Source organism: Anas platyrhynchos, chromosome 2 (assembly GCF_047663525.1).
Source record: "Anas platyrhynchos isolate ZD024472 breed Pekin duck chromosome 2, IASCAAS_PekinDuck_T2T, whole genome shotgun sequence".
Taxonomy (NCBI): Eukaryota; Metazoa; Chordata; class Aves; order Anseriformes; family Anatidae; genus Anas; species Anas platyrhynchos.
This window is the reverse complement of record NC_092588.1, coordinates 10,644,068-10,668,606: the sequence shown is the minus strand read 5'-3', so window position 1 is coordinate 10,668,606 and position 24,539 is coordinate 10,644,068. Positions and strand designations below refer to the sequence as shown.

At 39.7% G+C, this 24,539-nt stretch overlaps 2 long non-coding RNA genes across 2 annotated transcripts; one reads left to right on the top strand and one right to left on the bottom strand.

The window, feature by feature from the left end:
* The first annotated feature begins 3,393 nt into the window (after positions 1-3,393).
* LOC140001812 (uncharacterized) lies at positions 3,394-7,153 on the top strand. The gene is made up of 2 exons (XR_011807341.1): positions 3,394-3,780; positions 4,699-7,153. It is a non-coding gene; the product is annotated as an uncharacterized lncRNA (long non-coding RNA).
* LOC113842922 (uncharacterized) lies at positions 6,690-10,582 on the bottom strand. Its single transcript, XR_005263811.2, has 4 exons — positions 10,242-10,582; positions 9,551-9,703; positions 7,018-7,111; positions 6,690-6,821 (listed from the first exon to the last, which is right to left on the bottom strand). It is a non-coding gene; the product is annotated as an uncharacterized lncRNA (long non-coding RNA).
* Positions 10,583-24,539: the final 13,957 nt, after the last annotated feature.

Sequence of the window (24,539 nt, the reverse complement as noted above, 5' to 3'; positions counted from 1 at the left end):
CAGGATCACACAGGAGCCATCCTGAATTCCCCCTTGAACTCTGAGGGCTTGGGGGCTGTGTCCTATGGCAGCTGCTTGGATCCAAGGTCATTAAACTTAATTAACCGCAGTCTCAGAGGACAGAACCAGGCGGGACAGGAGCAGTGAATCCCCCTGTTTGCTGCAGTATTGATACCTCCCTGTGGTCAAACCATCTGATCTACATGGTTGCCTTTTTGCTTGCTGCACAGACTGAATGCCCACATGAATGTCTGTGTTCTGCATCACTTGGGAGGTCAGATCAGATGGCTGGAGCCACTAATCTGGCCCTAGATCTGCACAGTGTTTGGGATGTGATTCTCAGCCAAATGTGCTTGGAGGGCTTCTCACACTTAGCTTCACCTGTAATGCTTGTGTCCCATGCAGGCAGAGATGGAGCTGTCAAAACTGGCACAACTTTGGTGTAAATGAAGTGGGATACATAGCAGCACATACGGAAATAGCCTAGTGTTAGCTGTCACCTCCAGCAACCAAATACAGAGCATGTTTTTGACACACAGGGTAATGCTATCTGTAGGCAGATCACAGGGAAAGGCTCGCTGAAGGCTGATTGCCACCCAGGGTTGGGGGGTGGTGGAGTAAATCACCACCACACATGCACTGGAGGAGTCTAGGGGTTACTGAACAGGTCCACAGTCAGGACAGCTGACCCCATCACTGAGATGGAGAAGCCCAGATAGCCCACATACTGGGCTAACCAGGTCCAAAAGAAGGAGAGAAGCCGTGGACAAGAGAGGCTGTGCTGTAAATGCAGGAGAGGCAGACAGAGATGCCAGGAGGTAGCGGTAGCTGTTGGAGGAGGATTTGGCTGTGTGGATCTTGTGCTCAGTACATGAGTCCTGGCAGGTCTTTTAGGAGAGCTGGATGCTGCCTGTATGTATCCATATCTGAGGACAGTTGTTGGCTCTAGTGAAAATCTTCTGGGGTGTGGCTCAAACGCTCTTCTCCCATAAAAATGCAAACACACAGAGAAATGCTTTATCTGGGTGCTCTGTTTTTCTTTTTGTCCCAAAATGCCAGGAGTAGCCTCAAGGGATAGTGGAAACTGAAAGGAAAATGTTGCAGCTTTTTTAAAACTACCAGCTGCAGTTTGGAACAGCAGCTAAAATCTGATTACTGCACACACCCGGCGGTGTAAGGTGCCTGTGTGCTTGTTATAAAAAGCAGCTATAAAATCATGGACGAGTGAACAGAGGAACAGAGGGAGCATGTTAGACTCCAGGACTGCAAGCTCCAACATGCTCCCAGCCCAGCCAGGCAGCTTGCTGAACAAGGGATATTCAGAGTTTCGGTCTTCTCAGCACCCTCCTTGCAGTTGTTTCAAATGAAAGACTTGTCACGATTTTTAAGCTGTGAGACATTTGCTATTTATGGAGGCTCCCTCTCCCTATTTCTTGACCTGTCATAGCCTTATAAAGTGCCAGCCTCAGCACAAAGTGGACTGTTTCTATCCTGTGGCCCTGCCCCACTGCGCCTGCTGGGTTGGCTGGCTGCATTATAAATAGCTCTCCAAGAAAGGTGTAACAGATAACGTTTGACATCTGAACCCCCAAACTCTCTACCTATTAAAATTTCTAAAATTTTGACTGAAGAGCCTGCTAAGGGCTCCTGTCCTTGGCTCTGTGTTCTTAGGGGCTGAGTAACTGGAAATCAGAGCTGAAAGTTGCAGCAAGTCTTTACTGTAGCAGCAGGTAAGTTAATGAAAATTAAAAGAAAGAGTCTGGGAGAGAGAAAAAATGTCCTGAGTGTCTCTGTTTATGGCTGTTAATGACAACTATCAACTACTAATTTGAACCATAATGAGCTAATGCTGTACTGCTTCAACTCAAACATCAAAGACTGGTTGTATCAACGTTGTCACCCAACTTCTCCCATCCCTCTGTCACACCACCTGCAAAGCTCAGCATCCCACAAACCCAAGTCTTACAAGAGTGTAGTTGCTGTTACTTCTGTCTGGTTGGGGTTCATATTTCAGAGCAAGAAACACATAAGTGAGAAACAAATATCTTCTGAAGCATTTAAATTTTGCTTATGACCTTTCACTGCTTATTTTTAGAAAGACAGATTCATTTCCATATGTACAAAGGCAGATTTTAGGTGACTTCCTAGGTCAAAATTGAGGCATGCATGAAGTTTTAGAGACTTCCAGATAAATAAGAGCTGAGCCAAAGCAGTGAATTGCAGTATGTGAGTTAGATCCTTAGGTAGGACCCAGGCATGTCCATCCTTTGATGGCTGTGAAGCAGAGCTACCTGCTATTCATGAGGACAGGAACAAGGATGAGAGCAAGAGAAAAGCAGTGACTCTTGTGTCTTCTTTAGTTATTTTTATTTTTTATATATCCGTATAATTTCTGCTATCATACAAAAGGAAGATTTTTGACATTTCCACTGATGTCATCTGAGCAGGGGATAAATGTTGATTTGAAGGGAAACCAGGCAAAAATCTAGCCTCTAACTTTTTTTTTTTTTTTTTTTTTTTTTTTTTTTTTTTTTGGTCCTATTTGGAAAAGAAACAAAACAGAAATTACTGGCGTCAAAAATAACTACATCCTCTTGGAACTGCAGCACAGCATACTGAGTTAAATTCCCCCAGGTATAATACATTAAAGTGCGTACTGATTTGCTTATCAAAACAAAGAATGAGTATGCACACTTCAGGGGAGGGGTACCGAGTGGTGAAGGTGTCTTGCTATGGAGTGGAAACTCCGTGTTTGAGTCTTGCAGCAGACTCATGCCAAAGGCCACTATCTTCTTCTTTCCAGCTGTTTCTGGTCCTGCAGGCTTGGAAAGTTCAAACAAGCCAAGCTCCTTGTTAGTCACATAGATCCCCTGACTCCTCTTGATGCACGTTAATATTTCTAGCTTGCATGGTGCATAGGCTTGGGATGAACCTTTGTTATGGAGGCTATGGTAACATGAATAAAAAGTCTTTGAGTTGCCTCCCTCCTTTCCATACAGTAAAGTCTGTTCTACTTGCATTTAGCACACATTGATCTCAAGACCCGTCTCTTACTTGACACAGAATTGCTCTATAGTCACATATCTCCAATTTTTTAGTTCATTTCCTCTGTTTCTGCTCCTGCCCTGGCCCTGGCAAAGCACAGGTCAGGCACAGTGCTCTGAGCAGCCATTAAGGAAGAAATCCCTGGAAGTTTAAAGCAACGTCAGGAATAAGAAGCAGATACAGTGCTCACAGCTTGCCCCCCTTTTTTTCTCCCTAATCTCTGCTGGATTTCTGTATGTGCAGTGCTTGCAACATAGGCTATTCAATTCACTGTAATGGGTAGGGTAAGGCTGCTCGATCATACCCTTTTCTGTGTAATTAAATTTTACAGGATGAAATATAATGATGCATATAGTGATTCCTTATGCAGAGGCCTGGACCATTGGTGCTTACCAGTCTGATAGTTCATTCTGAGCACAGATAATCCAAGGAGTTGCTGCTCTAACAATCCCCACTTTCTATTTCACCACTGACCCAGTTTGGTAATTACAACACTGCCGAGTCTCTCTTGGGTTTGGCAATGGATGTCATATGCTTGAGTGATGAGTAGCCCCAGCTGTTGTGTTTCACTTTATTTATTTAACGTGAACTCATGTGAATTCAATAACATCTAATCTACCGAGCACTGAATGAATCATGCAGAACAGTTTGTAAAAATCCTGGATATAGCTTCAGAGTACGCAAGCTATTTTCCTGGAAGAAGTTGCGTAGAATTTCATTAGCTGCATGAATCTGGTAGGAAGCTCTTCATGTATGATATATTGTTTCTCTGGGATTTTTAATGTGTTGTGAAAGTCTGCTGATGCAATGCTCGTCCTTTAATTTGACATTATAAAAAAAAAAAATAAAAGAAGCAAGTTATTTTTATTCTGAATGGGTTTATTTGGAAAATATCACCAACAAAGCCAGATGATTTGATGTTGCTAAACACTGTTGTTGGTATGCTCTGACATCAGAGCCTATATATTCGGCCTTTGCAGGACAAGTTACAGATGCCCTGAGAGGATCCTTTAGAGGAGAGAGGTGGCTAATGGAAAAATATCTCATCCTCCACAACATGAGTTTGCCTTAATAGAGACCATAGAGAACTCAGAGTGAGAAAGAATAACAGGATTATTCAAAGAATTCCATGTCTCAGGACAGGACGTGATGTATTAGATGGTGGTCCATTTCCTACACTGTGCTGTAGATATTCAGCAGTGACCACCCACAGTAAAAGCCATTATATTTGTTTATCTTTCCTGATGATTCAGGGTTCAGGGCTTTTGTTCATTTATCTTCTATTATATCTCTTTTTTTAAAAAAAAAAATTTAAAGTCATACCTCTTAGAGATACCCCTTCTTCTTTAAAAGAAGGGGAAAAGGACAAGAAGTCTTAAATGTTTGTTTGTCAAGTCCTTGACAGACTTTCTAGATTCTGTACTTCCTAACAGTCAGACCAAATAGCCAAGACTGTTTTTCAGTCTCATCAAAGCTGTAGAGAACCAGAAGCTCCCTTTCAAATGGGAGCACTTGCACAATTGTCCTTTCCCCTCTGCTTCCTTCCTGGGACCTGTGACAAAACCAAGCTGCCTGATGTCAAAGCAGAATTTGAAGAACCAGTGTAGAGTGACAATGTTTTGGTTGGGTCATGATGTGGGTCATCTTTTCCAGATTGTTTCAGACATTTGAACTAATGAAACTGAGGCTGAAATGGGAGTCAGGACAGAGTTATTTCTGAGAAGCACTGTGCTGGAAACCACTTTTGCAACTGACACACCATATATTGCTCTAGAGAAGCAACTGAATGGTGGCTCTTGGTTTCGGAAGCTGCCAGGTACTCTCATTTTTGAAGACAAGTTTGAGGAACTAATTTTTCTGTACATAACATTGAGGTTATTGGCCAGTTTACCCCTTGGCTTCATAGCACATGGATAGATGCTTCAGATGGGTAGATGGTGCAAATTTTGCCATTAAAAAAAAAAATCATTTTTAGAAGCAGCAGAGATTGAATCAATTCCTGCCTAAGTAACAAGGGGTGTTTTCCCAATGAAAATATTTTTTAAATAGCCAAGGAACATAGACAGAACAGTAAGGAACAAAGCTTGTCTGCAAGGTACCAGACTGGAAAGCTGTCACATTAGTGCTAGCTACTATCTCAGCTTTCAAACAGCTTCTATCATAAATGTTTAATTTAGTTTTTTCTTCGATTACATTCTTGCATGGATAGACAAGGAAAAAATGTCAGACTTGCAACGTATTTTGACATGCTAATTTCCATGGGATCAAAATCTTGCAGGAGGCCTCTCTGGAGCAAGTGTCTTCATCAACTAACTGAACTGATGAGCTTTTAAAGAATTTATGATTTCATAAAGCTATTTTTCTAAGGCTGACTTTTGATATTTTATTGGGATCTCTAATGTATTGTTTTTGTTCCAAATACCCTTAGGTTCAAAGGCAGATACATCTAAAATTTTTAAATGATATTTCAGATTACCTTATAATATTATGCCCTTATCTTTTTAGTGATATTGCGTCCTTGTCACGTTGATGAGAAAACAAAAAACACAGAGAAAGCAACTGATTCCTCAAATGGGAATGGGAAGTCAATAACAGGATAAGATACAGAACAGCAGCCATGCTTTAAGTTAAATTTATCTGTCCATACCAGGCTTCTCTAGAAAATGTAGAGGCTCTTGTGGATTTTAAATATGCAATACTTCTTCCATTCTCTGCATTGAAAGATATGGGATATATATGTATATATGTATATAATGATTTGTATTTTCCAAACACCTATCTGTAATTTGCACTGCTTATCCAGGTTTTGATCTGTCACAGAGTTGATAACTATGTAGCACTGAAAGCAACCTGCTCTGTAGCAGTGAATGGCTCATCCCCTATGATGTCTTTCGGTCCAGTCAACTACAAAGACAGACTGAGAATGAACAGAAACACCTGGATGAGCATGAATTTACATCTTGCCTCCACCTATGCTTTTGCTGTGGAGCACATAAAGCTCCTCCTACACTCTGGTTCCTTAAAATTAACCAGTCTGTCTCACCTTTTCCACTATCTGTCTATTTAGTATAGAAAGAGTGAATGCCTCTCATTTCTATTCAGGTGGTCTCTAACCATCCCCACTTCACTGTGCAAAAACAATATTACCCTTGTTTCAATAATACATATACATGTATATGTATATGTAAATATATGTATATGTGTCATTCTGGGTGGTAGGAGGCCTTGAGCACCAATAGAAATTATGATAGTCAGAAATTGAAGGACTACAAAAATATATTTAATCCTTCATCTGAATTCATGTGACCTTTAATTGGCAAGTCTGATGACCTCTCTAATCCATCTTTAACCCCAAATGAACAAGGAGATTGCATGGTTTGCTTTGTTTCATTCTCTATGAATTTTTGGATATAACAGAATGAAATATGAATGAAATGCAAGAATTCAGACCTTACAGATTTCAACCATTGTTGTCCCTGTTGTTCTAAGGATGTCTTCCACGTGTTATAATTCTTCTGCCAGTTCACTTCCAATTTCTACTGTGAGTAACACAACTCATCTTCAAAGTACCCAGTGACAAGGACAGTTCATGAGGCAGACTGGGCTCAGAGAAGACAACTCTGCTACGTAAGCCTAATTCAATGTACAAAGAACCAGAAATGTTTTATTTGAAGGAGAAGGGGATGGATATACATCTTATAAGATGTTAAACAAAATGCAGAATATATAACTTATGATTCTTCTTCGAAGAATTCTGTTCACCTCAAATTTTGGACCTAGACAGAAAGATGTGGTGTGATTTAACATTTTCTCGTCACTGAATTCCACGCACAAAGAGAGAAGTATAGAGAGAAGAGAGAAGAAATTTTTCACTTGTTACACCAGAGGCCTCATTATTTATGTTTCAGTGAATAAAACAATGATCACTACAGAAACCACTGCAGGAAAATAAATAAATAAATAAAGACTCACCTTACATCTGAAGTTTCATGTGGTTTGAGCCAATTCATTTTGCTTCATGGGTGGAACACACTAAAGGTACATATGGCCAGCTACGATTGTGCAGCTAATGAATGATAATCTTTAATCAATAAACTGATAAATCATATGTTTTCATGCATACTTTTTTTTTTGTTTTGTTTTTTGTTTCACAATCCAGTGACAAAGCCAGGGTCCAGTCAGAAAAGGCTGGGTATGCTAAGAAAAGAGATTGTACTTGATGTCTCTGCTCAGTGTTTTTTCTTGGGCAAGGTTGAGGTTCATATGTAAGCTCACAGTTTCCATGCATTGTGAACAATGCTATCCTCAGGTCTCTAATATCAATAACTTTTCCTAGCAATACATTCCAGTTGTACATCATGCAACAGATCAGACTTTGGATCTAGTCTGACTGCAAGTTATAGCCAAATTAGAGAGGAAACAAAGTTCTTCCAAATGGTCTAGTTCAATCAAATGTTATGGATTTTTTGTAGTCATTTCAGTGTGAAGTTTTGTGGTGCGTATTATCCAAGAGGTCATAGATGGTAATGGTCCTTTCTGACCTTAAAAGTCCGTGAATCCCTCCTCTACTCAGGCATTCAGTTCTTATGGGAATGTCTCTTACTGTATGTAGCAGTCAAAAATTGAATGGAATAGAATTCCTTGAAATGTAAATATATAGATATATTTATATTATATATTTAAGTACATATTAATGTATGATTTGTGATCAAAAATCACACTCCAGATAAAATAAAACAAAGTGTAGACATTGATAATTCTTTTCAAGAAATTGCTTATAAACTTAGTAAGCTGTCTGCCTTTTTATACTTTTCAGTCTGTTCTCATTACAGACATGGCAGAAGGCTTTGTAGTATATTTGGAATTTGCTGAGTGAGAAAATGAAGATTTATACAAAGCTAAATTGAACAAATGGTGAATAATTGATTTAACTGACCTGACAGCTCACACTGCGCTTGTAAATAATACATAACTTTTTACTGTACTGATAATTTAGTATTCTGTGCTCCTAGACTCCTTTCAGTAAGTTACCACAAGGAGCAAATGATCTTTGACCATTCTAAAAAGACAAAAATATGCTTACCAAGCATATTCTGGTACCCTGATTGTGATTGCAATAGTCCAATATTGTGCTGATAAAGCATCTTCTTAAAGGTTCTACACCCTTCTGTCTTTTCTTTCTATAATATTGTTGGACAGATAACTATTTCTTACTTTTCTGCTAGCCACCAGCTCCTGGAGTCAAAGAAGCTCTGTGTAAATTTACTTAGCAGTGCTGCAGTGATCAGGATCACAGTGACTTGTAACAGCAAATGCAGGTGCCAGTTCTTCATTTCCTTTTCTTTGAATTTGTAAGTTTGAACCCTTCATCAAATGCAAAAACACAACCTGTTGTTAAACTGGTTCTTGATGTAGACATACAGCCCTAAGTTTATATATGTGTCTGATAGCTTCATTGCCCTGTAACTACTGTAATAACCTATAGCATAGGAGAGTGAAGGGCAACCACTAGGATCTGGCAGCCTTCCATCCCTACCTTGCAGCAAAGTAAGTGGTTACAAAAAAGTACAGAGCAGTGGAGAATTTAGCCTGCTTTGTATTAGAATCTGTTCACTCACCACTGAAATATATCCACTTGGAGAAGGGAAGCAGCCTCTCTTTGACACAACAAGGAACATAAGGATTTAAGAAATAACAATAGTGCATGACCTGTTGGAGTGACCAGCTGAAAGCTTTGAGGGCTTAATATTGTTCATTGATTCCCCCCCCAAAAAATTATCCACAAGGCCAGTGGGAAGCACATACTTTTCCAAAGCCGGACTATAGTGCTAGCTTCTGGAGAGAAGACTAGTACATATTACATTTTTGATGACTCCAATTTAACAGCACTGTCTGCGGTAAGTTGCTATTAGTACATTGTGGATGAGAGCTAAAGCACACACATAGCTAGGAAATGTGAAATCATGATACCCGGTGCAATTTAAACTGAAACTGTTGCACTTCTTTCATTTTAATGCTGTATCATTTTAATGTCTTAAGGTTTGTGTGCAGTGCAGCTGAATTATGATAGCTGCAGAAAATTTCTGGGCTTGACTCCAACTGCTTTCTCTGAAAGCAGAAGACACCTATCCTACCCATCAGACAGCATGTCTGGAAGGCTCTACCTATGGTAAATAACATTCATTCTGCCCTCTGACTTCTAAAATTTATCCAATCCTAGTGTATGAAATCCCCAAAGTAGACTGTACATTTAGCATATGTCTAGGTAAGTAGGCTGGCACTGGGTGCAGAACAGGAGGGTGATTTTAAGAGCTGGGACCCATGAAGAGGAAGACATTTCCAGGTTGCAGCTCAGTGCTACAGCCTCTCTCCTACTTGTACCCAGGCAGATCAGGATGTGACAGGTAAGTTATGGACATGAAGAGAGGATGTAAAATAATGTCATATAACTGGGTGAACTTAAGTCTGAACAGTTGGTGGAAAGGGTTCATTGCACAAGTCTCACCTTCAGAGCTCAAGACTCGTCCAATCCTTATAGTTTAAGGTGCCTCAGTCAATTTGTGTGTGTATTTGTAAGTGTGTTTCCAACCTGTCAATTTTTTCTTTTCCACTCCAGTCTGGATGATGCTTTCTTTTAAACACCCACACATGAAAGCTCCTGAAAGAGGAGAAGAAAATTAGGGACTGCAGAGTTAGTCAATATCTTTGTTCAGTGACACCAATTTGATGGTGATAGAAGATGGAGCAGCTGAAATTAAAATGAACAGATTTATGATAAGCAATATCACTTGAATAGCTTTGATGAAATGGGGCTGAAGCCCAGAAGACCAGGCTTACAAAACAATTATTTTTTGTATTTGTTGGGTGAAGAAAAGAAAGGCAGAGAGAAACTTGCAGAAGGGAGAGCTGTAGAGGTCTCTACCCCTGTGGGCACCTGTAGACACCAACTACAGAGCTCTGCATACTCTCTGTTGAGCCAGACCTTTCCCTCTGGCAACAGGTTCTCAAGGGAAAGTCCATCAGAAACCAGTATCTCTTTTGCCTTTTATTTTATCATAGGCTAGGTCAAGTAGATTGGGCAAGACATGACAGGGACAGCTGACTTTGCAATGATGAATTTTTCATGCTGATTTCTCAGCAACGATTAGCAAAATATTCTGGGTTTGTTGCAACAACCTTTTATTTTATGTACATACCTGACATTCTCCAGTATGTCCCATTGTATAAAGATTCCTGTTCTTCTTACAATAAAATAACATTATCTTGCTGTCCCATATCCTTCCTTGTGTCTGATTTCCTGTCTGATTTTTAGGCTGTCTGTGAAGGCAGTTCTTAAAATTGTAGGGTCCTTCTCACACAATATCATGAACACCAGTAGCTGCTGGTAGGCTCCAATGTGAGTTTCATGGATCTAATCCGGAGTTAGATCTGTGGAGGTAAATATCCAGGCTTGTTTCTCTGGGGTTAGGTTTTGCTTTTATCTGGTAGGTGTTTATGTTTCCTGATGCCCTGTTTGCAGGCAGGAGAGTGAACAAAGTCCAGATCCTCTGGACTCTGACCCCAGAGGAATGGCCGCTTCCCCTTTATACAGGGAGTATGCTGCAGCCCAATATTTGCTTCCTTCCCCAACACCAGGGATGGTGTGCACTATTTTGACAAAACAGATGTTTTGCCTAAAAGCTTTTGAACCTTACAAATGAATCCCAAATGCATCATCTACCTCAACTAACAAAAGGAGCTAAAACATGAAAAGAGAACTGAAGGGGGGAATGCAGCATTTTGATACTGTTGAGAGAACAAGAAGTGAAAAAAGGGCCAAAACTATTTTAAGAACACAGAGGAGAGAACATGCAGAGGTTTTCTGGTCAGCTTGGAAAAAGAAAACAAAGATTGAGGGGAGCTGAAAAAATCTTTTTAAAAAGTTGTCTAGTGGAAGACCAACACATCCACCACCTTTTATTTTGCAAACAGAGAAACTGAGGCAAAGCTTAGACAACAAAATTCTTGTAGTAAATGAACACTCCAGCACATATACAATGGTGGCACCACAGCTCACACCGACGGTTTATTTCCAGAGTCAAAAATTATATTTTCTCCCCATGTTGTAGATGGAGAGATGCTTGACATGTAGAGCCAGACCAAATCCCCCTTCAGTTACTTCTGTCCTTCATATTTCCCAGACACCTTTATCTCTTATTTCAGTCTGGTTGTGATGAAATAAGGTACCTGGTCCAGGCTGGGACACAGTCCCTCTGTTTTCCATCTCGAAGGATGTTTGGGGCAAGCTGATGATCTGAATGAGTTTGTCTCCTCCAGGACAAGTATACAGCTCCCAAATAGTCACATCACTCCCTTGGAGGCTATTAGTCTTCTCTTTCAAGGCTCTGAAAGATATTTCATCCAGTGTCTTCCTCTGGTGTCAATTCATGGGTAGGGACACATTCCTTTCCATCTCTGCTCAGAGGGGAAGCCTCCTTGTCCCATTATTGCTCTGGGGCTTCCTCTGCTTTGAGATCTGATCTTTGTGTTGGGAAGGGCAATGGTGAAGTACTCTCCTTCTCATGGTGGAAGGCACCCTTAATTTGGGGACCAATCTGCATCAATAAATCTAAAATATTTTCTTCCTCACAAGGCCTCCTTTGTAAGGCTTTCAAAATATAGGGCCAGCTTACCAAACAGAGAAATCTTATGTTGTAGTGAAACTCACTTTCTCAAGAACAAATATCCACTAAATAAAAATATATTTCTAATAAACTTTTGCCCTGTTTCTCTGATTTTTCTCATACTGTGTGACAACTTCTGCGAGCGAGCAATATGCACTATGCAGGTGAGTACAAGTGTACAGTTTAAGCTCATATTTATATAATTTTCTGTGTGTATATAGAGCCTCCCATAAAACACAGTCACCAACTACAAGTTCATGATCTTGCCAAGTAGTACCTTCTCCATCTCATGGTTCATAGCCTTCCATAAACTCAGTAACAAGCCTCTCTTTCATATTCTTCCTTGCAGGTCTGGCTTTCTCAGCAGCAATGTTTCTTCCAGTAATATTCAGGTCATGTCAGACCTGTTCCCAAGAGCTCCAGCTGGAGTAGGAACAATTTGAACTCTGCCACCGTGGGATGAGCAGGCTCCGTAAGAGGGATGTTGGTAGAAGCGAACACATAAGCACAGATTTTATCCACAGTGGGCAAGAAATGGGGTGAAGAAAACCATAAAGAGCAAAGGAATTGGCTGGCAGGCAAGCAGTACCATAAAACACTTGGGGAAGGTGGAAATTGTGGTGCAGGTAAAAACATTGTCATGGGAGGGAATCTTGTGAGGGCATAGGGTGGTGGGATTCATACAACATATCTTAGAAGAACAACTACTATTAAGCTGATGTATTTGAGCCTTCTTCTTTAGGTTGAGATGAAGAAACACTGTCAGGGCATATTTCTCTTCATTGACTGTATATGGTGTGACCAGCTCTGCTGTATGCATTTTGTCTATAAATATCTAAAGTTAAGGAAGGTGATCCAGACAGATTATCTGACTGGGTTTTCAGACATTTCTGCTTAATTACAGGACTCTTCATGATTGGGATTTTTTTCTGTCTTGACAGAGTGAGATTACTTCTCAGAACTCCATTTGTCACTTGAGAAGAGATGGTTTATTTATTAATAATATTAATTTAATATTTATAATAACATTCTGTATGTGTCTGGCAATTTGGCAACATACAAAAGGCAGTCCCTATTCTTAAGTGTTTACACTGTATTTTCAGATAACACTGTAAAAGATAAAAAAAGGCCAAGGAGAAGGAGGAATGTGAACTATGAGAATACAAGAACATAGGGATGTAGGATGTTCAAGACATATGCTTTCTTGGTTTTATTCTTCTGTGTAATGCATATTTGTGGTTTATAAAAAGGCATTTTAATATGCATACATCACTTAGGAGAATAATTGTGTGTAAGAAATATGTCACTAAAGCAAAATAAAATTAAACTGGTATTAGACTTCCAGAGGTTCTGGCACATTAGAGAACATAATTCTTTTAGAGAGAAAAATCTGGATGACCTGAAGAGTAAATATTTTTCACAGATCATGAAATCCTTTTTAAAATGATAATCTTTTCCAAAAAAATCTTTTGAGTTCTCCTTTATTTGCACCAGGTTTTCTGAAACAGTGTTACATTTCCTAGCTTTACTGAAAAAGCCTGAAATGCAATCTTACCCCCCTCCCAGCCTTTTTTTTTTTTTCTTTCTCTGTAAATAGGAGTGGTGATTCCAGGGTTTACATCTTAATCTAACCTTCAGGCTGTAAAGAAAACATAAAGTTTATGAGACTATCAGTAGCATTCTTGTAATGCTGAGTACAACAATGTGTAAGTGAGTGAATGAGAAAATACAACTAAGTCAAGTGGGAGTCTGAGTTAATCAGGAGTAAGTAATCAAACAAAACAAGACAAGTAAAGCTAATGGCAGCTGCGGACGAGTTATCAAAAGAAGTAGTTTTGTTGAAAAAAAATGGCAAGGATGGGACAAATTTTTGATGAGCTACAGAATTCCTGGGGCTCATCTGGTAATCATGTCAGAAGGTATTTAGAGTACACAGCCAGAACGGAGCAGTTGAGCCTTCTGCATATTTTAGAATTTAGAATAAATAAGGTATTCAGAGACTCACAAGCTAGCATTAAAAATGTAATACAAATTGTGTAGAAAACATTTCCTGAAGGAGAAATCAGGGGTCGTTAAAAGGTTACTTTTAACTAATGCTGCTTGATTGGTTGTTAGTGTTCTGCTTCCTCTGAAGTGACAACGTGTTAGAGTGACCGTTGCCCTCTTCCAGCAATTATTGGTGCTCTGGCAATTGCTCTCAGTTTTAATCAATTAGAGTCCTGAATGGTGCTTTTCTTGATTTCAAACAAAAGAGCCAACTGTTGGACTAGAGATGTCCACTTCTTTTTGGCAGCTTCCTGTTTTCTTTTGGAAACTTTTTGAAGACCCTGTCGGGTTCAGGAATGATCATGATAAATCCTTCCTCTATTAGTCCACTCACTATATGATCTGTGTTCCAGCAGAAATCCATATAGTCAATAGAATCAATAGAAACCAGAAAGACAGCAGTTGGCATCCTGGAACACAGTAAAGGTCTGTCCAGTATTTGTTTCCATATGTCCACCAAGGTGTTGGACTGGCTGTTTTAGAGGAAGGTTTAAGAATGTCATAACTGGAAGATAAAGGATAATATTTTCCCCTCACTCCCGTCTTCTACTACAGGTTCTACATCTGTAATATTTAGATTTTGGCTTAAACTTTGAAGTATGAGGTTGAAAAGCAAGTGTTTATCTGATAGCAATATTTACAGTTCTGTATAGTCTTGTTGGGTATGTGAATATAAATTTCATCATAACCCTACTTACTGATCTTCACTAGGAGTTCCCAGGTTCAGGTGCATATGTCATTAATGATACATGTTATCTCAAAGAAAGACCAATTGTTGGCTCAACAACTGAACACCCCCATAGAAAACATCTATGAGTAGCCTTGGATAGATATGGTGGTGCTGCACTATCACCTATGATGATTAGTGAGCCAGGAGACTCCTTATCATGTGCGTTGGTTTCAGGATACAGTGAACTAGGAGACTCCTTATCATGGGACACTGGTTTCAGGATACAGTTTTCACCAGCAGGACCAGCTTGATGTGTTACTATTTTCCTACCACATGACTCTGACCCATATTTTAGCACATCTTCTCAGCTATGATAATACAGCAGCTTGTACAGTGATGCTGCAAAGTGGCTCTGAGAACTGCAACAGTTTGTAGAGGACAAGGCTTGGAAAATCTGGGTTACTTCCCTGTTCCAGTTCACAGCACAGCAGTGCAAACTATTGCACTAGTGCAAACAGGGTTTTGGTCACTGCTTGAAACTCCTTGAAGTCTTGCATTACTAGTGGTTTCTGAAAGATTTACAACAAAGCTTATTGGAAGGCCATGTGTTATAAAAACAAGCCCTGCCAGAAGTCCTATTTTTCTTTCTTTTCAATAACCTAAATACTGCTTTCTGTGTAAATATCTAGGTGAAAATACCCATATATATTTATACGTGTAAAAAACACTGGTTTTATATAACAGTAAATGCATAACATATAATCATAGATTCAACACATAAGAAGAAGGGCTCAAAAAATGACAACTCAAGCTAGAAACATTAAAAAAGTGGGTTATATTGAACATACTCTGCCAAAGTTTTTATTTGATTACCGATTTGCAGGGGGTGTTTTGTTATTTAGAAAAAGATTTGTATGAGGATTGAGGAAATTTTCAAAAATCTTTGTAAGACTAATTATAATTCAATAACAAGAAATTGTAATTAGTTCAAATTCTCTCCCCTTTCTTTCTTTAATAGACAAAAACATGTTGGAGAAGGAACAGAGTTAGATGAAGTGACCTGAGCATAATCTACACTTGCAAAGAAAAGTGTGGTACAAGTTGAGGGAAGAGGTGAGAAATGCCACAAGAAAGGGGTTTTAAAGAGGTCTCCCAAGGACCAGCCTGTGTTGTGGCTGACTTGAGGTACCCATGGGACTGCTATGACTGACCCAAGTGACAGTTTTCTTCCAGATCTATGGTAGCTTAAACTACTCTGCTGAGAATTGGCTGCTTATTAAACCATAGTGACTCAAACTCTGAATCTGTCTGTAGCTGAATTCAAGACCAAAAGCATATTTCTGGGAGAATTTTAGAAGACAAATGTCCAAACTCTACAGTGCTGTGGAGCCCATATAAACTTACAAACTTGGACTTGAAATTTAGTAAGAATGTAGTTGCTACAGCTCACATTTTATGGATGAGCAGCTCACAAGGCAGTGTATATTAGGGATAAAATCTGAGAAGAGGGAGTTCATTTTAACTGCTTCTCCTAAATCAAAACACTTATTTTTTTCTGTATTCCAACACATCTTTCCCCATCAGATTCTCCCTTGCCACTGGAGGATCTCAATCTCATGATGCTGTCTTTTTTTAATTTTCCTGAGGATTCACTGAAACTGATTTGGCAACATAAAATTTAGTAGTACCCAAATCACAACTTCATAGCATTTCTGCTGTATTTAGAAAGCAGAGAGTGTTTAAAAAATGTTTTTAAACCTCTGAGGTTCAAGAATAACCTTTGATAGAGTCAAGCTCCCTTATTTGTAAGTGAAAAAACTATCAGGTAACTACCAGAACTTTCAGCTTCATGCTCTGAATAGTTAAGATTCAGTGAGCTGTGTTTCAAGGAAGGGAAGCCTTTAATTAGCCTTTAATTACTGAGCTTTCTATTGACACCTGGCACCATCAGGAACATACCTGAGACTGATCTGGACACTGTGTCTCATCAAGATAAACTGTAAAGTGGCAAAGACCTTTTTTGTTGTTTTAGACCACAGAAGGAAGTTTTGGTACATGTAGTCTCATAACTTGTTCTTCAGAAAAGTCTTCTACGAAAATCAGGACAAATTACTGTCTAATTGGGAAAACAAACAAACAAACAAACAAACAAAAAACTCTTCTCCAAAATGGTTAATTTTTGTTGTAAGAGAGGGAACTGGAATTTAAGGTAAAGATATTTGATATAGACCCATATTGCTGTGTGTTTGTACTGAACACCAAGATATTTCCTACAGTCTAAGTAAATTATGGGAACTTTCTCCCAGAAAAAGCTACAGCTGAAATGCAGCATGGCATTTCTGCAATACTTGTTAGTGCTGCCTTTTAGGAGTAGCTCTGGACAGGTTGCATCAAGTGCTCCATGTCCACAGTGTCTGCATTTTGAGGGGTTGCTTCAGACTACCTAAAGTCAGTGGACTGAATCATAGTGCTTGAGGTGTGGGTAAATTTTCCTTATCCTTTAGTTCAAGAATAGTTTCATACCCCATAGTAGAGGCTAGAAGGCACACTCAGAAATGGAAATGGCACATTTAAGCTTTTCCCACCTATATTATATTATATCCTAATCATGATATCTGTGTCTAAAGGGTCCCAAAATAAATAAATAAATAAATGGATAAATAAATAAATAAATAAATGTGATTTTGATAAATAAAGTACCATTGAGAAGGATAGAAGAGTGAGGTCTGGTAAGTACTGACTCAGAGGTTTCTGTCTCCCCTGCATAGTAGGAATTACCTCCAGGGAATAGAGAAATCATTTAATCTTCAGACCATATCTCGACAGACTTACCTTTTTTCCACAAGTATTCTGGTTTTATCGTACATAAAAGACATTGGGTCAGACACTGAAGGAATCACTACAAATTAGTAGTGATTGAAGATTCAGACCACTGTGCATGTGCATGAAGGTATTTTTACATTATAGATGATGAAGCTAAGTAACTGGTTTTAATAAAAATAAAAACTGGTTTTAATTAAAAATAAAAAGTATTTTTAAAACTTTGGAAGCAAAGGGACACCTTACACATTGCTAATATAAGGATCTGGCATATATCTTTGTCAAATGCCATAAAAGACCCAATTCTCTTTTCAGCTTCGATGGCATAAATCTCAAATGTAATTATTCTACATTAACAGTCATCCTCTTGGAAGCTGAATTGTCCACTTTGATTGTGTGAAGAACATCTGTCATGTGCTCCTTCAAATCTCTGTTATCTCTCCCGGATAACATACACATAAACAGTATAATAAGTTTAGTGGGGCTTTTCTGATTTCTACTAACATGCCAAAAGGCAGCTTTTCTATCTTCAGTAATGGACATTACACAGGTAGTGTGATATATGTAAGCCCTGCATGCCTAGGAAATACCAAAAGGAGATGAATAGCATGACTTGTGAGACTCCATAGACACTAAAGATTCAGACTGACATTTTATCATTTAATCATGGGTTTTATTAACTCTTCTACCTTCTCCCACCCCTTCCTTTTGCAATCTAGAACATTGCAGGGTGAAGCAGGAGTTATGAAGAAAGCAACAAATAGCAAATACACGGAAGAGGTGCTGAGTCTGGGTCAATCACCACAGCTGTGCTGACTTGACCATGACGTAAAGTTTATTTTTCAGAGTTAGAGCAGAAAAGGACTCAGTTGCCATACATCCATACTGTGAAACCCTTATAAAGGGTTTCCCTTTAAATTTTTGTTTGTTTCTGAAGGCTTTGGATCAATATTTCATACCGCATTCTGGGAAAAAAATAAAAAAAATAGAGAAAGACAATGTTAACTCAATTGCATGGGTTGGGAGTCACCTTTGTGAGACCTGGTCTCTTGCAAAGCAGTGAGAAGCTGCTGGCATGACCTGCTGGTGAACTGCAGTGAGGGAATGAGGGGGGAAGGAGCAAATTTTCAAGGAGAAGAAGCAGGACATACACTTGCATCTGATCTGAAATAACTGCTGTACAAAAGAGAAGTGAATGTAGCCTGCATAGCCAAGCTGGTATTTTGTGACCTTCTGACTTCAGAGTTCATGTCTTCATCTCTTTTATTTATTTATTTACTTATAATTTTTTTTTTCACTAGAGGCTTCTAAGTTGGGGGAGAAGGAGTTAGCACTGGTGAAGCAGGAGAGAGTAAATTTCCTTTCTAAAAAATATTCTTCTGTTGGTGGAAGCTGTGCATTGTTTCTTGAAATGGACAAAGTTATTTTCTAACTTCCCTGTATCCTGTCACCTGGCCCTTCCTTCCTCCTCATGATACCGCACTAAAATACACAAACATACGAGCTATGCATTATTTGCATCATGGTAGGGTTTATATGCTGATCAAGGGTGGTGATTTATACTTGTCGGGTTTTCTACAGACCACATTCCAGATGTGGAATGAATTTTGCTGGCATTTATTATTCACTAGGGGTGGCTGAGGATGGCTTGCTTTATACCCCTGACATTTATGCTCTGGTGTAGCTTCCCTTTTCCTTTCAATGATGCTTTTCCTTTAAAAAGAGTAAAAACAAAAGGAAAACAAAGGCGGAAAAAAAAAGACACCAACATTCTATAGCAGTACAGACCTAATGAGACAAATAGTATTTACAGAGAAAATTTGGAACAGAATTCCCATTCTTCTATAAGTACTAAGTACTAGTAGTAGTAATAAATCAGCCTGATTATTTTCATTAACAAGCTGTTGTTGATGCTTACAAGATTTTATTTTAATCACCTTTACAAATGTTGTGGTGTCATCATTGACTTTCTAAAGTTGTCTATTCTAACAACTGAGCTCTGAGTCAATGTGATAATAATAAATCATTAACAAAATAAAAGATAGATGGAAATCTTATGGTTAACCTAAGAGAAAGGAGTGAGATAAGTCTTCTCCAATAGACAAAAAGCTGAAGTTTATTGGGTATTTTTTACAGATACAATATCAAAAGGTTGGTTACATAGCTAAAGCTCAAGAAGATTAGACTTGATACATTCTGCAAGCTGAATGGACAATGTTCCATCTGCCTGTTGTGGGGAACACAAGAACATAAGAGAGAGCAGTTATGTGATTTATTTTATTTTATTTTTTAATGGGGGCTCATGGGAAGCAGAAGGGGGTTGCTTCACACTAAATTCCTAGCCTGCAGTTTGAAAATGTGTAACAGAGACATGCCACAAAAGATCCAAAATTTACATGGCAACAAAGGGAGTGACCAGGGAGAAAGTGGGTGGGAGAAGGGGGAACTCCTGGGAGAGGAAATTCAGTAAAATCAATTAGGTCTGATAAGATAGAGATGGGATTACAAAACCAACCTGGGTTAAATGGGAGTTGATCCAGCTCCTGGTACTCCTCCAATCTGAAATTTGATTCCCACATTACAGCAACTCTTGAGGTCCTACTTGTTAAGATCTGTTTGCTCAAACCTGGCATGCCAAAAGCTGAGGGGGGTCTGTGAGTGGGCTGAATACCATGTAAAAGTTTCTTAGGAAGTGTCTAATGCAAAGTCCTTTAAATAAAGTTATACCTCTAAACTACTATCAAACTGCACCATTCTGATATGTTACATGATTGCTGACAGTCAGTGAATGCTCAGCTTTCTGCTGTTCACATATTGCCAGACCTATAGTGCCTTTCAGTGTAGAGGTGAGCTGACACTTTCATAATTCCCAGTGATGGGTAAGAGGGTTTCCACAAACAGTTCCTTGCTCGTGTGCCACTGACAGAGCCCAGAAACAGTGATCACAGGAGACAAGTAGACCTATTTTATGGTATGGCTTCTTTAAGAACGTGCAATCAGATTAGGTGGGCTAAGCCCTGTGGAAGCAGAAAAGAGCTCATTGAAGTTTTTCAGGGATGAACTCAGTGTGAGAGCACAGGATAAGTATAAACAAATAAGTAAGTGAAGAAGTGGCTAGGGCAGATAAGAATGGCTCAGAGAATTATTTATAAGACATAGGAAAGCAGAAAATGTATGTGATGGGTTTAACTCTGATGGACCCATTAGCTACAGGCAGTACTGAGTTTAAAGAGTCCAAAATCCCTGTGACAGCTGAGATCAATGGGAATCTGTTCTCTTTGGTATTTATTAGATGAAGGTTAGGTTAATGGATTAACTTGTCAGTTGAACTTGATAGTTGGTTCATATAGTAAATACTGGCCCTTGCAGGAGAATATTAGTCAACTCTTTTGACAATGAACCTGCACATTAAAATTGTACAGCTCTTTGCCTTCTGTGTTGCTTTTCAGAAAAAAAAAAAAAAAAAACACACACATATATATATATATATTTAAGTGGATATAGGAGTCTGATGCATTTGTTTGTGATGTGAATGAGGTTATTTCTCAAGGCCAATAACCAAAACTAAAACCAAAACATCACTAGGTAGATGGTGCTGTGATTTTCCTTCACAGGGATAGACTCAAGGGGGAGGAAAATGCCACATGGGGATTGATTCACTGAGCTGTCAAGGCTGGCACAAAGCCTCCCTACCCTGTCAACAGGTCAAAACTCAGCTTCTCAGATGTACTTTGGCTCAGCTAGTGAAGTTGCTTTTCCAGTGGGTTGGACTGAGGGTCAGCATCAGGAGCTGAACACAACAGATACCTTAATACTGGGTGCAAAAGTGTTGGTGGTACTGATGTTCAGTTTGGGTATGTCAGGACACTGGACAGGGAAGCTGGGGTCATGGGGGAGTGGACACATCTGGGGCCTCAGCTGTGGCAAAAGGAAGGAAAAGCAATGTGGCTGCCTCCCTGCATGTCATTGCCACAGCAGCATCCTGCAGCACAGCCTCCGTCTTTGCTGGCCTCTCCCTGCTCACATACACCCCCTGCTGTTGGGGTATCCACTGCTCACCCCTCTGCACAGGGACAGGACAGCTCCATCCTGTGCTCTCTGCTGGAAAACCTTGAGCAGATCTAGACTGAAAAAGTCTGTGCTAAAATTAAGGCAGGGCACAAACATTTATCTGACAGCACTTCTACTTCCGTTTACTTAAAACCAAAGGCCAGTGGTGTGCAGTTAATGATGAATTATTTCTTTGTTTCTGGACTAACAGCCCATGTCACAAGTGCTGCGAATCCCAGCTCCATTTAGAGCTGGGTCAAGATACCATGAGTTTTAATCCTGTATGTTTTATGTATTAGCTCTATCACAGTCTGCAGTGCTGCAGTCCTGTTTATAGCCATCTATATGCCTAGTGTGTTTTCTATATTTCCTCCTCAACGTGTTCTGTGGTAGTTAAGATAATGCTGCCTTTAAAAAAATAAAAAATAAAATGCACTCTTGAGATGCCAAAATCTCTGAGTCCTGAAAATGAGCAGAGCTGCTAGTAGGGATTGACCAGGCTTTATGCTTTTGATGTGAAAATTGCAGCAAGCCAAACGTTCTTAATCTTCCCCAGAGGACATTTCCAAGGCAGGAAGGGCAGCAACTGGCCAACTGCATTAGGAAACTACCAGGAACAGTCAGTCAAAGAATTTGAGGAGAATTTAAGGCCTGGAAGCAAACACACATGAGATATTGCCTGCCTATGGCTCTCTATGACAGTGACAGCCTGAGTGGTGACATGAAGTGCATTGATGCTAGGACTACAGTGAGAAGACTGGCAGGGAGTAGTGCTAAATCCTCAGGCACAAGAAGAATCAGAATAATGAGTAAAGCCATCTCAAGATGGCAGGCTCAAGTCCTTCCTGCGTCCCTGCACATGGCAATAGATGCAGCTTTGACATCCTTGTTCGGATGGTTTATCGCCTGCACCTCCAAGCATACATTGCAAGGACCTCAGTCTGCAAGGGGCTGTGTAAACATGTAGATATCCCCATACCAGGAGATTGCCACCATAGTGGTGTGTCTAGGGAGACAAGCAAGATTGTGATTTACTCACTGGGATTGCCCGCAGAGTCAGTGGGCTCGAGGCATGCCTTCAGTCAATGCTGTGCTGTGTGCTGCATTTCTTATTCTCATCAGATGCTGTGGAGGTACAAAGGACAGCCCTGCCTGCTTTCACTAGACTTTCCCAAGCTTCCTTCAGAAAGATAAGTGAGGCCCTTGGGGTATTAGCAGAAGTAGGTAGAGCGTATTTCTCCCTTGGCATATACAGCCAGAAGCCAGCCAGTATCTGTCCTGGAGGTGAGTTAGCAAAGGATTGTGACAGAGGAAGATGCAGAGGCATGACCCAGAAGAGATGACTAATAAAAAATGACTTAAGAGCTCTTCTCAAAGGATCAAAGGTTAAGTCTAGGTCAATTGTAATAACTGCATTGCTTCACCAGTCAGGACATGTGTAGTCTCTTGGAGGAACATCTAAAGCATGCTCACAGATGACATTACAGTGGTTGCCATTTGCAAAAGATTTGTCTCCCTCTAAGCTTGGCAGGTGTAGCTTTACACCAGCCTGAAGCTCCTCAGTAACAGGGTCACAGGATGATTTCTCTTTCTCAAAACCATCCCAGGGAGCAAGGAATTTTCTGTGTGTAAAGCCAAGATCACTGAGTTCCCTGTGAACACCCTCCCCTTCAGCGGCATGCCTTGCAAAATGTGGCAAGAGAAACAGGGAAATGTTCCCACTCCCATGGTTTAGACCATTATTACATCTCAATAGGAGCTGAGCAGTGTTTATTTATTTATCCTAAATGCAGATAAAAGAGTGCAAAAAAGGAGGGAGAAAGGATGAATAAAGAAAGTAGGAGTCTGTCTGTCTGCACTATGTAGAGCTGTAGAGACACCCAAGCCAATACAGCACATGCTACCCAAAGAATCAGAAGTAGGGCAGCATCCCATACAGGAAAGTTTTAAATGCTAGAATCCAATTCAACTCCCAGGCATCCTTTGTTCTCTGCTGCAAAACTTGGCAATGCTGCTGCATGTTTCAGTTTCACACACTGGTTTGGGAAGTGCTGATTCAAAGAGAGTTTTTTTTGTGCCAGTGCCTGAGCTTGCTGCCTCTTCGTAAATGGGAGTTTAGTCACAGCATTTTGCCTGACACATACATGCCCACCCTGTTGTCATTATCAGTTTAAGTATTTCCGTCTCACACAGGGGCACACAGCAAAAATATATTACAAAGGCTGAAAAGATTTAGTCATCAGAGGCAGCTCAGTTAAGCCTACATAGTTGGCTGCTCAGAAGAAATAGGATTCTTAATTGGATAGTTTTCTATTTGAAAAAGCAGTGTGGTTTAATGTGAATCTTCTCCTAATGAAACAACTGCCCAGAAGCACCAGTGGGCAGCGCAGGGGGTGGCTACAAAACCCTTCTGTCCATCAGCTGTTTACCATTATCTTTTTAAGGACACACTATTTTTCCTGTGCAACATTGATTAGCACTATTAAATACCTCTCATTTGCACTTTAATTGGAAAATATCTTTCCTTTTGGTCTGTCCTGATGATAAGCATGTGCATTGTCAAGGTGAGATATCTGCAAGGCTACTTCTGATGTTTGACGAAGATGATGGGTTAATAGTGAGCAGGAGCTATAGTATGGACAATTATTATTACTTATGCTCATTTGCCTTTGAACTAACTAGTATTCAGAAACTCTTCCTGTTATGTTTGTGTAGTGTGTCTAAAATGTTAAGTGCAGGGTGAAGGAGAAACACAGGTTTCTTACTGCAAACACATTTAAAATGAGGGAAAATGTCCTGTTCTGTTATTCCCTGTGACAGCAGACTGGGCAGGGGACTTCAATGAAAGTGAATGTATTTCACTGTGAAAGTGTGATAATTAAAATGTCATTCAAGCTTCATTCTCCTCACATAACTATTAGTTAAGATTTTCAGACCTTTATTTGGGGGATTTTTGCTCCCATTTACAACAGTAGAACAGTATTTGGACAGTGCTGAGTGTTTCTGATAATCCCCCTGTAAATATCTGTGAGAAGGAGTCAGCAGTTGTTGGCAATTGCTTCACTATGTGCCGCATTTGTGGGATTATTCTGGATTTTAAAGCAAATTAAAACTTGGCTTTAGACATTACAATGAACAATATAGAAAACTGAGACTATTTCCCTTTTGATCTGTTTAGTTTGGGAATTAACAGATTTTTAGATCTCTATTTGCTATTTGAATTGCTTTAAAAAGAATGTTTTACT